Source organism: Eucyclogobius newberryi, unplaced genomic scaffold (assembly GCF_026437365.1).
Source record: "Eucyclogobius newberryi isolate DKJ021-1_F unplaced genomic scaffold, fEucNew1.0.hap1 SCAF_10, whole genome shotgun sequence".
Taxonomy (NCBI): domain Eukaryota; kingdom Metazoa; phylum Chordata; class Actinopteri; order Gobiiformes; family Gobiidae; genus Eucyclogobius; species Eucyclogobius newberryi.
In genome coordinates, this window is record NW_027315724.1 from 21,731,745 (window position 1) to 21,748,836 (window position 17,092).

A 17,092-nucleotide genomic window follows, 5' to 3' on the forward strand; every position below is an offset into this window, starting at 1 on the left:
TCACTGACGGGTACTTTCGATAATTTTGAGTGGGCTCCGCCCACTTTGTGTTTTTGGCCCTCTATACAGTAATAATGTTCAATTTTTGCCTTACATGCTTATATGCACGGAACATGCAAGAGATGGGGAACGTATTCGTGAGCTACTTAGCGCAAATGAGTGCTTTATAAGGGGATGACGACCGCTTCGCGGTCGTCATCCCAATGTAAAGTGCTCGTTTAGTGCGAACTTTTGCACGGGCTTCGCCCGTTTACAACGGTAATGTTCCATTTTCCTACAACTAATTAGTATGCACGGGGCGTGCATGAGTGGAGGAGTGCGTTAGTGAGTGTTTGGAAGTGGGCGAGCGCTTCGCGCTCGATTTTGTGCGCACTACGTGCGCACTTTCGCAGCCGTGCTTCGCACGGCCTTACGAGATTAATAGGCCTCTCGCCAGCTTGTGGCGCTCGGGCCTAAAAATGTGGATATTTGAGAGATTTTGCGGTTTTCCCATAGGGATAACATGGGAGGTTTCTGTCATCGCTACGACTACGCCGTAAAAAATAAGGCATTTGTCTGATTGGCTTTTTTGATCGGGACGCCAAAATAGAATTTTGGGTAAAGTTTAGAACATTTTGGCAAAACTAATTTTTGACCTTCAATGTTAATTTAAAGGTCACTCTGTAGGGGGCGCTATCGCGGCCATTTCAATTTTGTCACCATAAACTGGTCCAAACAAGAAAGTTTAACAACTGATTCGAATTTGGTCATAATCGGACTGGTTTTGATCAAATGGGAGCAATTTTTAGATCTGCAATATTCCAAAATAAGTTGTCCAACTTTGCGGCTGCGCCGCACACAGACCGTAAAAGGTATCTAAAAAAATTGGATAACTTTAGATGCCCCACTTGTCCAGAGGACGTACGCCGATTTTGAAGTTGGTGGGCAAAACGCCCTAGGAGGAGTTCGTCAAAGTTTGACGTGAACAAAATGGCTAACACAGCGTGTTTTCATTTTCAAAGGAAGATGGCGGCCATAGGGTAAGTCTGGGGGCGTGGTCACAATGATTTTTTTTTTTTGTCCTCACGAGAGGAATGGGTGTCCCGAATTTCGTAGCTTTACGACAAAGTTGACCTCGGGGCGTCTCCCATAGGCGCAATGTATTTTGACTTTTGTCGGTGGCGCTGTCGCGCCATTTTTTTACGAAAAAAAAAATGGCCCAGAAAAAACTATATTTTTCGCCGATTCTGAATTTTGGGCAAAGTTTGGTGAGTTTTTGAGCATGTTCAGGGGGTCAAATTAGAGATCAAAGCGCTGAAGAAGAACAAGAAAAATTAAAGCCGCAAGCGGCATCCAACGGCCCTCGCGGGCCGCCGGCCTTCCGACTCTGCGCTTTCGACTTGATAAAGATGGCGCCCTTATTGTGTTGAATTAAAAAAGAACTTGACAGACGGGGACACATTGGACATGGCCAATCCAGTGCAAATGAACACAAGTGTCAGTCAAATTTGCTGCGCCGCCGCACAGAGACCGTAGCACTTGGAATATAAATATGGATAACTTTTGATGCCGCGCTTGTGTAGATGATATTTCCCAAAGTAAAGCTTGATCGAGCTATTGCCCACGGAGGAGTTTGTTAAAGTGTGAAGCGTAAATGTGAACATTTCAAAGATTTGGCGTTTCCCCATTTGTGACAGTATATTTGCAGCTCCACGGCACAGAGACCGTACCAATTAAAATCAAAATATGGATAACTTTTGATGCCCCGTTTGTGAAGGTAATTTCCCCCAAATATGAACTTGATCGGGCAATCGCCCTAGGAGGAGTTCGTTAAAGTGTGAAGCGTAAAAATGTGGTGATTTGAGCGATTCTGCGATTTTCCCATAAGGATAACATGGGATGTTTCTGTCATCGCTACGGTTACGCCGTACAAAATATGACTTTGGCTCTCATACTTTAATGATCAGGATGGCAAATTAGAATTTTGTTCAAAATATCATGTCATTTGGAAAAACTCTATTGTTTATAGGCCACTCTGAAGGCCAAATAGTCAGAATTCTGGGAAACGTTTGCGGCTCCGTCGCACAGAGACCGTAAAAGCTATCCTTAAAATTTGGATAACTTTAGATGCCCGACTTGTCTAGAAGACGTACACCAATTTTGAGGTTGGTGGGCAAAACGCACTAGGAGGAGTTCGTTAAAGTGTGAAACAGAAAAATGTGGATATTTGAGAGATTTTGCGGTTTTCCCACAGGGATAACATGGGAGGTTTCTGTCATCGCTACGACTACGCCGTAAAAATTAAGGCATTTGTCTGATTGGCTTTTTTGATCGGGACGCCAAAATAGAATTTTGGGTAAAGTTTAGAACATTTTGGTGAAACTAATTTTTGACCTTCAATGTTAATTTAAAGGTCACTCTGTAGGGGGCGCTATCGCGCCCATTTCAATTTTGTCATCATAAACTGGTCCAAACTAGAAAGTTTAACAACTGATTCAAATATGGTCCTAATCGGACTCGTTTTGATCAAATGGGAGCAATTTTTAGATTAGCAATAAGTGGTCCAACTTTGCGGCTGCGCCGCACACAGAGCGTAAAAGGTATACCAAAAATTTGGATAACTTTAGATGCCCCACTTGTCCAGAGGACGTACGCCGATTTTGAAGTTGGTGGGCAAAACGCCCTAGGAGGAGTTCGTCAAAGTTTGACGTGAACAAAATGGCTAACTCAGCTTGTTTTCATTTTCAAAGGAAGATGGCGGGCATAGGGTAAGTCTGGGGGCGTGGCCACAATGATATATTTTTTTGTCCTCACGAGAGGAATGCGTGTCCCGAATTTCGTAGCTCTACGACAAAGTTGACCTCGGGGCGTCTCCCATAGGCGCAATGTATTTTGACTTTTGTCGGTGGCGCTGTCGCGCCATTTTTTGACGAAAAAAAAAATGGCCCAGAAAAAATCGAATTTTTCGCCGATTCTGAATTTTGGGCAAAGTTTGGTGAGTTTTTGAGCATGTTCAGGGGGTCAAATTAGAGCTCAAAGCGCAGAAGAAGAACAATAAAAAAAATAAAAATAATAATATTTTTAGCAAAAACAATATAGCCGTTTCCACTATAACAACAAATGATACATCGTTTGAAAGCTCTAAGCCTTCCCGATGCCGCCATGGGGTGGAATCATCATTACGAGCGCTTATGCGCTCGTCACTCCCTATTCCGTCGGGATGCCCCGCCCACTCCCCATAGACTTCCATTGATTTGAGCAGATACAAGCATGGCCCATGCCTGCGGCATGGATTCTCGCGTACGGGACGATGCCAGGAGGGTTTTTGGAGGAATGCAGCGCTTTGCGCTGCTGTTGTCAACAATTAGTGAATGGACTACGCCCATTCACTAATTGTTGACTATTTCTGTCATAGCAGGAGTAAGTATGCATGATCCATGCCTTCGGCATGGGCTAGTTCACTGTACTTGCCAGGGGCGACGGGGCACCAAACATGCGGGCTGCGCCCGCATGTTTGGTCAGACAGTTGCAACGCTGCCTTCGGCAGCGTTGCGGGAGCAATAGGCCCTCCGCCCTGCTGGGGCTCGGGCCTAAAAATAATAATATTTTTAGCAAAAACAATATAGCCGTTTCCACTATAACAACAAATTATACATCGTTTGAAAGCTCTAAGCCTTCCCCATGCCGCCATGGGGTGGAATCATCATTACGAGCGCTTACGCGCTCGTCACTCCCTATTCCGTCGGGATGCCCCGCCCACTCCCCATAGACTTCCATTGATTTGAGCAGATACAAGCATGGCCCATGCCTGCGGCATGGATTCTCGCGTACGGGACGATGCCAGGAGGGTTTTTGGAGGAATGCAGCGCTTCGCGCTGCTGTTGTCAACAATTAGTGAATGGGCTACGCCCATTCACTAATTGTTGACTATTTCTGTCATAGCAGGAGTAAGTATGCATGATCCATGCCTTCGGCATGGGCTAGTTCACTGTACTTGCCAGGGGCGACGGGGTACCAAACATGCGGGCGCAGCCCGCATGTTTGGTACCCCGTCGCCCCTGACAGTTGCAACGCTGCCTTCGGCAGCGTTGCGGGAGCAATAGGCCCTCCGCCCTGCTGGGGCTCGGGCCTAATGACATTTAAACTTAATTTGGAAAGGGACACATATGACCTACTGTGGACTGAATGGGACTTTTTTTATTTTAAATGTGTCACTGAAAGTCACTGAGCATCATCTCTTTCATTCTTGTTTACCGAGCCAGGCACTCTTGGCTCAGTCAGAGCCCATACGCGTCACACATTTGATAATTTTACTGCATTTTGTACATTTTGATGAAATTAACTAATCTTTGCATGATAAAAAAAAAAAAAAGGTACCTAAACACTGAATACCATAAATTCCGTCTGTACCTCTAGTGACTACATTAGTATCCTTTGTCCAGACATCACACAGAACTTGTACACCAAAGTCTACAGGCATTTACCAATAGTTTACTGACTTTTACACAAATTTAATCGAAGATGTTTTTTTGCGTGTGAGATATTTTCCTAAGACTAATAAACAACCTTGGAACAAATACTGAACGAATCAATATATAACATATGGATATTCTGCAGACACTAATGACTTTCACAGCCTGTTAAAGTCAAAGCCAAAGTGCCTTGCCACACAAGAACACACACATCACGTCTGAGTCACAAGCAATTGACGCAAATTGTGTCAAACTCACAGCATCTAAAACTCAACATTGCGTGTATTATGGGCCACACTGGGAAACGTCTCTGCGCCAAAACGTCTTGGCCACTTACATCTATAAATGTCCAAGTTTATAAATCTATTGCCAATACGCAATCCTATTGAGATTATGTCTGGTGTTTGTTGCAAGCAAACACCATGTTTTTTTTCTTTATACATCAACTGGATTACAAGCAAGAGAAAGACTTTGGTGACAGAAACCCAATCAGAAATCCCTTGTCGGATAAACTATTTAAATGTGTTCTTCATAGTTTATAACATATACACATCGATATCACTGTTTTAGGGTGGCCTTTACCTAGCAGAGCACGCCTTTCTATTAGTTTCCAACAGAGCAACATTTTTCATATGCCTGCTTTGTGAAAGATGAAATCCTTCTTTTTCGTTTACTTTTTGAGGAAAGTCACCATTGCTTTGCCAACACTAAAGCCCTCAAATGAGTGTGAAAAGTATCGCTATGATTCACATCTTACTGCGTCTTGGCACTCAGATTTACAAGATGTACTCTCTGGATATGTGGACGAGGCAGATCCCATAAATACAGAGCAACATTATCTAGAGAAAGCAATGTAGACCTGCCGGGAAATTAAAAATAATTATCACAATCATGATTAAAATGAAAAAGAGAAATATCAACAAATGTTATCTTTGGCTCTGGTATGTGAAGTTGGCTTGCGTTTCCAAGTGCAGATGGTCCACATATGCATTCATTCCACTAACATCTTTTTGTTAACTGCATATTTAACAAAACTGCATTTCTCTGAACATGCATATCAAAACTGACTTTAAAACCATTTAGTCTTCTCTAAAAGCTTTCCTAGACATAAGAGACTGTGATCACAGCAAAGCCATCCGCGGCATTTGATGACAACTAAAAATGAGGTTCTCTGGGATGTCAAACATATGAGGTAAATTGGCTAAAAAGTCTGTTAAGCTCTACACTGCATGTGTCTGGACCCCATTCAGCCCCTCCAGGTTTAAAGTCGAAGTCATGTAAGCATCATTAATCTTCTCTAGTCATTAACATGTGAGAAATGTCACAAAATCTGTGAGAGACACGTCCATGAGGTGAGATAACGGACACAAGGAAAACACTAGGATTACTAAACATTTGGGAATTCAAGTATGAGAATGAATGATGTAACAGAAAGGATATGAAATGAAGCATTTAACCACCTACAAAGTCTGAAACCAAGACAACCTTACACCTTTTCAAGTATGAAAATATGCTCCCTAAAGACCTTTCAAGCACTTTGTAGTGTCAGTCTAGTAGTAGTATTAGTATTATCCATTGCTGACTGTGGCTTTATGTTAAATAAAGGCAGGAAGTTGTTTGCGACCTGAATGTGTAAATGGCGTTTGCATTGAAGCATTAATAACCATGTGATTCTGTCTTAGTGCACAGATGTGCGTGGACAGTTATTAAACACATGCGATCAAAAGCGCCTCAGCACACAGTTCACTGCAACACATCTGCATGTGGAGGCTTTCATTTACAGACAGAGAGGACAGGTCTGAGCTCCAATAATCAAGACCATATGTGCACACGGAGATGAGACCTCTTCTAAGATGGTCTCCTTTTGACTAAACCCGTTCAGATGGGGCTCCATCTATCAGCCTGTGTCTGAGTGAGCCCCTAGCTCAATCTGATGGGTACAGTATAACATACACTCCACACTGTCCATCCAAATCGCCTAATCAATTCTTATTTCTTTGACTCTGAACCACAAAAACTACATTTCTTATTGTTTTCCTCAAGACAGGGGGATAACAAGCTTTTTCCAGCTCAACTAAGAACTGCTCCTCCAGTTTTCAATGGACTGGAACAGAAAACAATGCCAGAACTGCCTTTGAGAGGTATTTACTGTAATCACAGACCTCCACCTTGTGCCTTGAAATTTCACTTCAACAAAAAGCATTCCATTATGAACTCTAGGAACTCTGAATTCAATAACACTTTCTACAACTCTTTCAGATTGATACTGTGTTGCTGCCTGCGGTCGGGTAAGAGGAAATGTTTTACATAACGTTTGACTTTTCATCTTAAACGACAACTGTCAATCTAAAGAAACAGTCACAGTCTCACCCAGAAGCACAATTCCTCAATCTACAACAGGCCGTGGTAATGGTAAAATCACATTACCACAAAAGCCTGAACAATCACCTCCATGTTCTTTATTAACCGACTTCACGCTGCCTCACACTGACAAGAAGCCCGTCTGCCCAAGCCAAGTTCGGGCAATCAAGGAGAATACTTCCACCTTTGCTTGAGAGAACACAGAGGAAACGTTCCTCTCCTCAGCTTTCGGGCTAACGTCAAAGTGAGATGCTGACAGGCTTCACAATTAGCCTAACATTTACAAGGTCTCGCATGATTTACGCCAAAATCCATCGTAGTCACGCTACTCATGCAACCGCCGCTGTTCTCTATTACGGAGCAGGCAAGGTGTGCATCCTAAAGGAATTATATTGTGACTTCGTGGAGGCATTTGGTGCATAATATTATATGTTTTAGTTGTGCGAGATAAGATAACCCGAAAAAAGAAATATTAAATCAATGCACAATGTGTCATACGAGATACAAATGTGTGATGATCTCTACCTGCTGGTGAACTGTATGTTTTGTGTTTGAGTTAAAAATGGTGTTCGAACCTGTATTTAAGATGGACTTTGGACTAAATCCTACAGATGTGATCATGAAAATTAACTTTGCTGGCGGTGCCGTAGTTCTAGGCGACGCAGCGTTGTGCATTTGATTCTTGCTTTTGACCATCTATCGAATGTCTGTACCTTCGATCTACTAATATTGTTCTACAACTGTCCTGTCAAATAATTCAGTTGGGCCAGAAAATCTAACAACAACAAAAAAGTAATTGTATTAAAATGTAGAAACTATTAGAGGCAATACAATACAATACAATACAATACATAGACATTCCCTTAAAAACTGCAGATGACCCTTATAATTCACTCTCTCCAAAGGAAAGAGATAACTACAGGATATACTTTTGTTGCTGCTTTATGTTGTTTGCCGAATTCAATAATTTCTTTGTCCCATAAGACTTGTATGAGAGGTCGAAGGCACACAAAAGCCGGGACAACAATTTCCCTGCAACGCACGCCCAAGCCAGCCAAAATCAACTTCCACCCAATACTGCATATTAAGCCCTTTTTATGAAATGGCTCTAGGGCAACTGCTCTTAAGGCCAGAGGTGGGGCCCTGCTTAGCGACCCTCCTTTAACCTGCCCGGACTCTTATCAGGATTACAAGACTATTGCTTGTTTCCTTATCTCCACAAACACATAGAGGAGGCCTGCGATTGTATCAGCGCTGCTTTCGGAAATGAAATGATCGTTTAACGTCGTTACGGTTGCGATACAGCGACCGAATTACAGCAAAGAAAAATATTTGTAATGCAGTATCAGAGAAAAACGCCTTTGCAAATTTCCACAGGGAGGTTTCCAGATATTGTAAAGGAACTTGCTTTACAAAAACATTAATCAGCACTTTGGCACCATTGTTTGCCAGGTGATGATGGCAACATGCACTCTGCCAGTCGCCACAGCTCAGTCCAGCAGAGTTTGAGAAGTGGAATCAGAGTGTGTGGGCCCCACCCAACCAGGATGCCCCAAACAGCAGCCAAGCCTGTGTAAACCAACTACAGCACAAAAAGGAACAGGATAATAAGGAACAGGCCACGACTGTGCTTTTTAGAATTGGGGCAGACAATTGACGGGGTTCATGTGCGGAAACTTTGCATGAAACACACATAGCCTACTGATCTACATTACACCACTACTACTGCAAACATATGCAGAACAAATCTATCAATCAGTTGATGACATTACACTTTTTGCATAATATAGTTGTATAGCTCTTAATCCGTGGTCTTTAAACCTTTTACACCAAGTGCCACTCAAGAAAATCTTTAGGGTTAGGTGTTAGGATTATGCTAAATGAAGTAGAACAGAAGAGATGCCTGTGTACCACCAGTGACACATCCCACAGTTTGAGAAACACTACTCTAAATCAATATCTGCTTGTACTTATAGTTAAAGTAAAATAACATACCTGGTTTTGGAGGTTTCCCACCATGTCCTAAAAACAAAGGAAAATCATTTGTGGCGAATGCTGGTAAACATGTGTTAAACTGTCAAGAAGAAGCAGATTTAGCATACCTGGCACAAGTCCTCCATACCCTTGTCCTCCTGGCACAAGTCCTCCATACCCTTGTCCTCCAGGCACTATTCCTCCATGGCCCACTCCTCCATGGCCCACTCCTCCATGGCCCACTCCTCCATGGCCAACTCCTCCGGGCACCACTCCTCCGGGCACCAGGCCTTGTCCTCCACCTCCATAACCTGGGGTTAATATCACATGAGCCTTAAATTAGCCAAAGCAACAGATTAAAAAAAAAAAAAATTGACTAAAAAACCAACAACATTCATTCGGGTTAGAGTTCTTGCGGCGCTTAACGCAGAGCCAGATGAGCCCGTAAAATGTATTTTATGAATAGAGAGAAGTCCTGAATCCTGTGTCTCATTGCACTCACCTGCAGGCTTGGCCGGTTTATAGCCAGCCGGGACTCCCCCAGCAGACCCTTGTAAAACAGAAACAGAAAACTGAGTAGCAAATAATGATGTAATGGACATGGTTTTATTCATGTCTCACAAGGATATCATAATAGCCAGTGACAGATGGCCTTTTGACGAAACATACAGTTCAATATAATTACAAATGTATTGTGTAAAGACAAGCACAGCTGGAAAAACTGCAGCCATTTTGTTTGACAAGGCCAAACCAGATTACAGAAACAAAGGCCTGTTTGGATTGAAATCGGACTCTATGAAAAGAATTCTAATTATTCTTATCAATTCACTAAATAACAGGAGGTAGATTATTTTCAGTTGAGATGCAGAAAAGGAAAAAAACTAAAGAATGTAAATGTAGCAGATTCCAGCGTCATCATTAAATAATTAAAATATATGAGACCAATTATTCTTTTTGTACAAATTGTTCGCAACATCTTTTCATTATCTTGATTGTTTGCTCTATTAATCTACGAGCGCATAATTTGGGTCCGTCTACAATTACCAAACTATTATGTTGTAGTGTTCTGGATTATAGAAGCTAAAATTGAATGGACACATTTTGTATGACTTATATTACCTGGAAAGAAGCCTGCTGCTCCTGGTCCAGGTCCAGCACCAGGTGGCGGATACACACCTACAACACACAATAGACTTTATACACAATGGTTTCTAAAACAGGCTTTTTCCCACAAATAAAAAATGTGTGAGAAAAACGTTTATCTGCATATTTTGGCTGCCTATAATGAAAGGGTGACATAGTAAACATGAAACTCAAATGGTTTGGAAATACCCTGAAGGAAAAAAAGTTGATGCTGATTACCGTACAATACAATTCCAATAGTTTTTATGGTGATGAGGTATTGTACTTGGAGACCATCTTTCTTAAAGCTGCAGTTGAGACCCCCACATAAATCCCCAAGTCACTAGTCAAACGGGATTTTTGGCTGCGCTCCAGAGAAAATCCTGAGATAGCCAGACATTGTCTCGCGAGTGCAAGGAACAACAACCAAAATAAGGGAAATGACAGTCCAACAGAGACCGCTAACCACACCGAGCTAGGGCCAAACTTAGTCATTTATATTATGGAGGTGAAAATATGTTTTGTATCAGACGCGGAAAGGGAAGTAATATGTTAAATTGTTCTCACAGTGTTTGAAGGACGAGATATTTTATATTAATGTGTTTATTATTGACATATGTGAATATTACATGGCATCACTGTATCCATTAGTCCATTTACAGCACATTTTCAGCAATAATAAGCTTAATTTCATGTTACAATATTGTTTAGATTCATATACCTTAAAAGGCTATTTAAAAGGGAACATTGCAGACCTGGATGCCCTGCCATTAGTATTGTTACAGTAGCTTTCTCATGCACTAAATTGCAGGCAGCGTCAGACTCGTCCAGTGGCTCTCCTGGCCAGTGTCACTGGGATATGCTTTGGCAATTTGAATAAAGAGAAAATAAATTATTAGGAGAGTGAAAAATGATCCTGACCTAAAACATTACTGCTAATTTTAGACCATTTCAAATAAATTCAAATTGACTCATCTTGTACCTGCGGTTTACAGGCAGCGAAAGTGCTCAGTGAAAGTGGAGCGATTGTTCCTCTGTCAAATATAGTGAAAAGGAGGATTTCCTGTCTTGGCTGTGCAAGCGAGGGAAAAAAACACATATCAAGGTCTCATCAAGTTACTGTACAAGACTGACTAAGTGCATTGGGTTCACTGAGAATTGGCACAAGAAATGAACTGCACTGACCACTGCTAAAGATTTACCGAACAAAACATGCATCTAGCACATACTTTTTCCTCTTTGCATTCAACTGGGGTTTTGTGAGATACAGTGGCTTGAAATAATATTCGAACCCCGGGATATTGTCTTCATTTTTTACGTTATGACTACAAACACAAAGTGGCACACAATTATGAAGCGGAAGGAAACTTATACATGATTTACAGATTTTAAAAAAAGAAAAAGGAAAGAAATGTGCGGCGTGCAAAGGTTTACAGCCCCTTTCCCCTGAGTGCACCCAGATCGAATGTTGACCCAATGATTCAACAGTAATGTGTGTGTAATCTAATCTCAATATAAATGCAGTTGTTGTGTGTGAAGGCCACATAAGTTTGTTAAGAGAATGTTGGGGAGCAAACGGCATCATGAAGTCCAAGGTACACACCACACAGGGATAAAGATGTGGAGAAGTTTAAAGGGTTAGGGTTTAAAAAGATTTCCCAAGCTTTGCACATCACACAGAGCATTGTTCATTCCATCATCTGTAAAAGAGTATGACACAACTACGAACCTACTAAGACATGGCCGTACACCAACATTTTCAGGCCAAACAAGCAGAGCACTGATCAGAGTTGCAGCTGAGAGGCCCATGGTCTCTCTGGAGGTGCTGCAGAGATACGGATGGACAGGGAATCTAGTCGTGCACACAAATCCGGCCTTTATGGAAGAGTGGCAAGGAGAAGAAACTGTGGAAAAACAGCTATACAAAGTCCAATTTTCAGTCTGCCAGAAGCCGTGTGGGGGACACAGCAAACACGTGGAAGAAACAAGTGGGAGATCTGGTCTGATGAGCCCACGATTGAACATTTTGGCCTTAAAATTTGGTGGAAAACTAACACGGCACATGACTCTGAACACACCATCCCCACTGTCAAACATGTCTTAGCTTTACGAACCAGAAGAAATGTATGGCATCCAGACACAAATTACCCTCAAACCGAGAAGAAAGAATGAGAACACTGCGATGTAAACACAACCATATGTTTTTTGTCACTGTTATGTTATTCAGTTCTTTTCTCTCATGTCCAAAACCACTGTTCCAAAAGGTCGACATGAAAGCCGCGGTCCTGCGAGCCAAAGCAGTGAAGCATATGCTGTGGTTTCTCTCCTTATCAGATATGTGACAGCTGGCCTCGCATCACTCACCCACCGCACAGTCGGCTTTCCACTGTTTAAGAACGCCTACAACGGAAAAGTAAACACATTTTTGATTAACGATTTAGATGCTGAAGCTAAAAATAAAATGATTCACCTAGTTTTGTTCTCATTGATACATAACTAAAGGTGGCTTTAAGGACATAATGTAGAACAAGTAGATCACACGAAAAGCTATGCCTCACACAGTGTTTAATGAGACATACATGTGTTTGGAAAAGTGTGACCATAAAAATGCTTTTATCAGATAACAGAAACAACAGACAATGTTGTTTAATTGTTTATGTGTTCTCTGTCATAAAGTAGCACTCAACATATTCAGATGACTGAGCCACCTATTACGATCCAAGTTTACATAGTTGAGGTGGAGACACACCAAAAAAAAAAAGATTTGAGTTAAAATCCTTCCAATCTGCTTTGGCTGCAGATGAGTTGAGGCAGCTGCGTGGAACAGAAAACGCCCTCCGCCTATAGACGTCGTGTTTACCTATAAAAATGATTTGATCATGAAATTGACGTCAAGTATGTGATCATTCAATCTGCGTTTGGGCAACAGTAGGATGAGAAAACAGAAACATTTCGCAGCCTGGTGAGGAGGCTGCAGTGAATCATCCAGGTTCATGTGCCTCTTTGTTCAGCACTTGGCACAGGAACATCATAGACCAAACATCTGACAGCAAGATGCTAAAGCCTCCAAAAGAACCAGACTAGACTCATTAATAATTATCTCCCTGTAAATATTTTGTGAATGCAAACTATCTGGAATGATTCTTAACAATTCTAAGAATAAAGCAACAAAACTTCAGCGTCCAATCAAGTTGTGATAGGCTGTGATAGTAATTCTCCAGTGCTCTGATGTCAAAGTGTGGCTGCAGACAGAGCGATCTCGTAATACTTTCCCAGAGTGTGGGCCAAAGTAAGAACTGAGGTCTTTCACAAGCGAACCCAAGCCACTAAGAGGACTTGTAATCTGCTTCAGAAACGATCCCTGGATGAGGTCACCTGACTCACTACCAACATCAGCACTGAAGTGGAAAGAAACTACTTTTACGCAAGTGGATTATTTACCTTTGACCTGAAACTGTCCGATGCCAACGTACAACTGAGAAAGTTTACCTTTAACTTAACAGAACTAAAAGTACAATTCACTGTGTAGTTGGACTAATAATAATAATCAATATACTGTATGTGAGGGGGACCTCACTTAAAGTACAGATTGGCATGATTTTCTAATATTACTTGGTTTTGTCGGATAGAACCTGTGGTAAATATTTATTTTCACATCATTAAAGTTACAGTTTTTTGAGGAAAGTTGAAATTTACAGCAGGTAGTGCTGTGTTCTAAAACAGAATCCCTCTGTGATGTCATCAATAAGCGACATTCAATAAAAAATCTGGGAAAAAATGAATAATCTGGGACAATTCATATGCAACTGACACATTTGTATCACAGTTCAAACAAATCAGTTAACAAAATATGGATGTTATCATTTATAATCATAACTATTGTGTAATTATATATATTTCTATATTTCTACATATATATGCTGGGTTGTGGAATTAACTCTATCTATGTCACATCTGGAGCTCATTAACCAAAACTGTCAAACCGGGTGGAAATGGGTAAAATGTGTAGTAAAATCTTAAATATAATCATGTTCACTAGATTTTAGTGAAATGTGTTGTCTAACCTGTCACATGCCCTTTAAATGGACTGAAGTAAGGTAATTTCAAAGACAGTCCCATTAAATCAATACAATTAAGTTCTCAATGAAAACATTACATTTAAAAATCTTATTCACAAGGGCGAAACATTTAATCTAACATTTAAACCAAGGCTGTTACTATAGTATATCCCTATGTAGATAATAACTTACATGAATGATGAAGTGACAGAGCCTGCTTATACTTGCTAAATGCTGGAGCCCAGCTCAGGTTTTCCATCATTTCTTTGACAGTGCAATAAATAACTGTGGTTCCAGGCCAAGTTGTGTCAACACAGATTTTATACGTATAACATACAACTTAGTTAAGCAGTGTGACAGATGGGGCTTGTGGAATTGTCATTGGACGTTATAGAGATAGAAGCATAGATGATACAACACATACACAGTTTTGGGAGGATTAGTCGACGGAGCACAAATTTATTAACAAACTCCAACCCAGATGTTTCCTCCTACACCCATAGCTCATTTGCACTTGTCACTGAGGGATACAGTGTACAGACGGGCATTCATTCATAATTCATGCTCATCTGTTTGGAAGGTGTGTACATGCTCATCAGGAGTAATTGTTTCTTGATTTATGGTTATGGCTGAGTGGGCAGAGATGGAACTAGTTGGACTCTTATGCCTTCCATAATTTCACCTGTATAAACCTTGAAATTGAAGTCTGGTAAGTAAGTTGCAGGACAATATAAGGTCTTATCTTTTGAGCAAAATTATTTCTGATAGCTATCTAACCAAACTGAATGCTCCAGAGCAAATTCTTGGATACTAGGACGGGAAAAAGATAAACAGCTGCAACTTTTAGATAAATAAATAAAACAAAAATGGACCTGACTGCAGCGGACCCAGCTCCAGAGGCAAAACACATTTTCTAGTTAAGAAGTGCGGAAGTTTGGAGAATCCGAAGCCCAAATTCAGACATTAAGAATTACGATGCCAGTGGGGCTGGAGAAAGATAAAAGGCATTCTGGTCCAGCATTTATATTCCACACATAGATTGTCTCTTTGAATCAAACTAAGGTTGTTAAATCGTAATAAGATAATTGTATGACTCTAACAGGATCTCAGATCAAAGCTGCGTCTCTGACACTGGTCTGCTCCACAAACTCCCCCTGGGCGTTCATCAGGGGCAAATGAAACCTTGTGTTTGGGTTGAGTACAGCCGTGAGCAGCTGGTGTGTGCACCTTTGACATGTTATTGAATAGATCCTCTGCTTTTATACAACCAGTGTAACTATAGAAACAACACAAGCAGCCGACAGAAGACTGCCCAATGTGCAATTATAATGATGCAATTGAAACAATGCAGAATATGACTCAAAAAGTATAAGGTTTTGTAATGTCTTTGGCTCAAACTATAATATATTTATAATATGAATGATTGCTGGTTAATAAGAAAGTAATAATGCAAGCTTGTGTTTTTGAAAAAATATTTGGTTACAGGTTGCAAACACCTTTGCAGAGTTATCCAAAGCCAAAATATTAATAATTTAATAACATTTTTGAATTGCTTAAATATGCTAAAGTAATTCCCTGTATTAAACCAATCTGTAAAAAAAAAAAAAAAATCAGTTGAGTACATTGAGTACACAAATAAAATAATTCTCAATTTAAACTGTGAGAAGACTTGAAGGTTAAATGAATGAGAACGTGATAGTAGAAACCTGACACTGCAGCAAATAATCTTTTTCACAATGTATTGAATAAATGTCAAACTCCCACACTTGCACCTGCTGTGACCCTATGACTGCACCAGGCCAAAGGGGCTCTTTACCTGTGTATAAACTTACCTCCTTGAAGAGAGGGCTGAATCACTGATAGAAGGAAGAGTCCACACAGGAGCCACAGAACCTCTCTGTTAGCCATCTCGCCGCAAAATGGACCACCCCTCCCTGAATCAGCTGCTTTTATTCTCTTCTACTAAATTACCACCCTCTAAGGAGAAAAAAATGAAAAAGGGATAAGATGTGGATAATTAAAAGAGGGCAAAGGCTCTGGTTGTGTAGACCACTTTGCTTTTTCCCTGTCTGGTGTTGTAGTTTTTTTTCTGGTCACTCCTGCCAGCAGAATGCAGTCTGTTGCCAGCACAGAGCGAGAGAGCGAGGAGCACGGCAGAGACACCCCCAGCCCCTCATCCAGCAGGACGGAAGTGTCTGCCAAACATTTGCATGGATACAAAGCACACTTATCAGACAGACACTCCATGGAAGAACTCAGCATATCCTGATTATGAACTTCTGTCCATTGTGTTCATTTGCAGCTGGTTGCTTTTCAGCACTCTGGGCAGAGACATTGCATCCCACATACATTCAAAGGAAAGAGAATTACAAAATGACTGAATGCGTGAATAGAATGAAAATAACAACGTGGCCTGGCTGCCAGTTGACAGATGCACGTCTCCTCAGTGCTCTGCTCCACACGGCGATAGCACTGTGCAACACGCCAAAGAAACATCAACAGATTAGACAAGCTATGCAAGCACTTGTCCCAAGCTTATAACTAAAATCAGGTGCAGAGTGCACCAAACTGGTCTGAGAATGAATCATATGAATTTCAAAAAAGTAACCTCTGAGGAGGCAAATGAAACAAAAGTGTAATGTGTTTTCCAAAGTATATTTCAGTCAGTGATGTCAGAAGATCCCTTCAGCACAGCTGCTTATGGATGAGCTGATAGACAGAACAAGTGTTGATGTGAGTCGCACCACTAACAGAAGACATCCGCTCCAGGCACCTGGGAGCCTAGACAACTTGGCTCCATATCTGCAGCTTGCTCTTAAGGAACACCTCGCTGCTGACAAACTAGTGATTGTCCAGCTTTTTGTTTTACCATGCGACATATTTTTTGTATTTGTAAACAGGAGAGACTGACCAGCAGGGCTTTTTTACAGGGTGTTTTGAGCCAAAGTAATTACTCTCTCCGACACAAACCTGACACACCGGGCTGTGGCATGCATGCTAATGGGCTCTGCTTTCCAAGACACACAATATTCTTCATATGACGTCTGCTATTTGTGCTCATTTAACCTGGTGTTATTACCTCAGGTCAGCTGCACACAAGTATGTGGTTCACTTTCACTTGTATTG

General features: G+C 41.2%; 2 long non-coding RNA genes across 2 annotated transcripts in view; both read right to left on the bottom strand.

The window, feature by feature from the left end:
* LOC140370875 (uncharacterized) overlaps positions 1-9,095 on the bottom strand; it is a 17,274-nt gene extending 8,179 nt beyond the window's left edge. The window contains exons 1-2 of the long non-coding RNA XR_011928411.1: positions 8,915-9,095; positions 8,808-8,834 (exon numbers count right to left, since the gene is read on the bottom strand). This is a non-coding gene — a long non-coding RNA (uncharacterized lncRNA). The remainder of the gene's footprint in view (positions 1-8,807; positions 8,835-8,914) is intronic.
* Positions 9,096-9,286: 191 nt separating this feature from the next.
* Positions 9,287-16,064, bottom strand: LOC140370881 (uncharacterized). Its single transcript, XR_011928412.1, has 3 exons — positions 15,799-16,064; positions 9,906-9,962; positions 9,287-9,336 (listed from the first exon to the last, which is right to left on the bottom strand). It is a non-coding gene; the product is annotated as an uncharacterized lncRNA (long non-coding RNA).
* Positions 16,065-17,092: the final 1,028 nt, after the last annotated feature.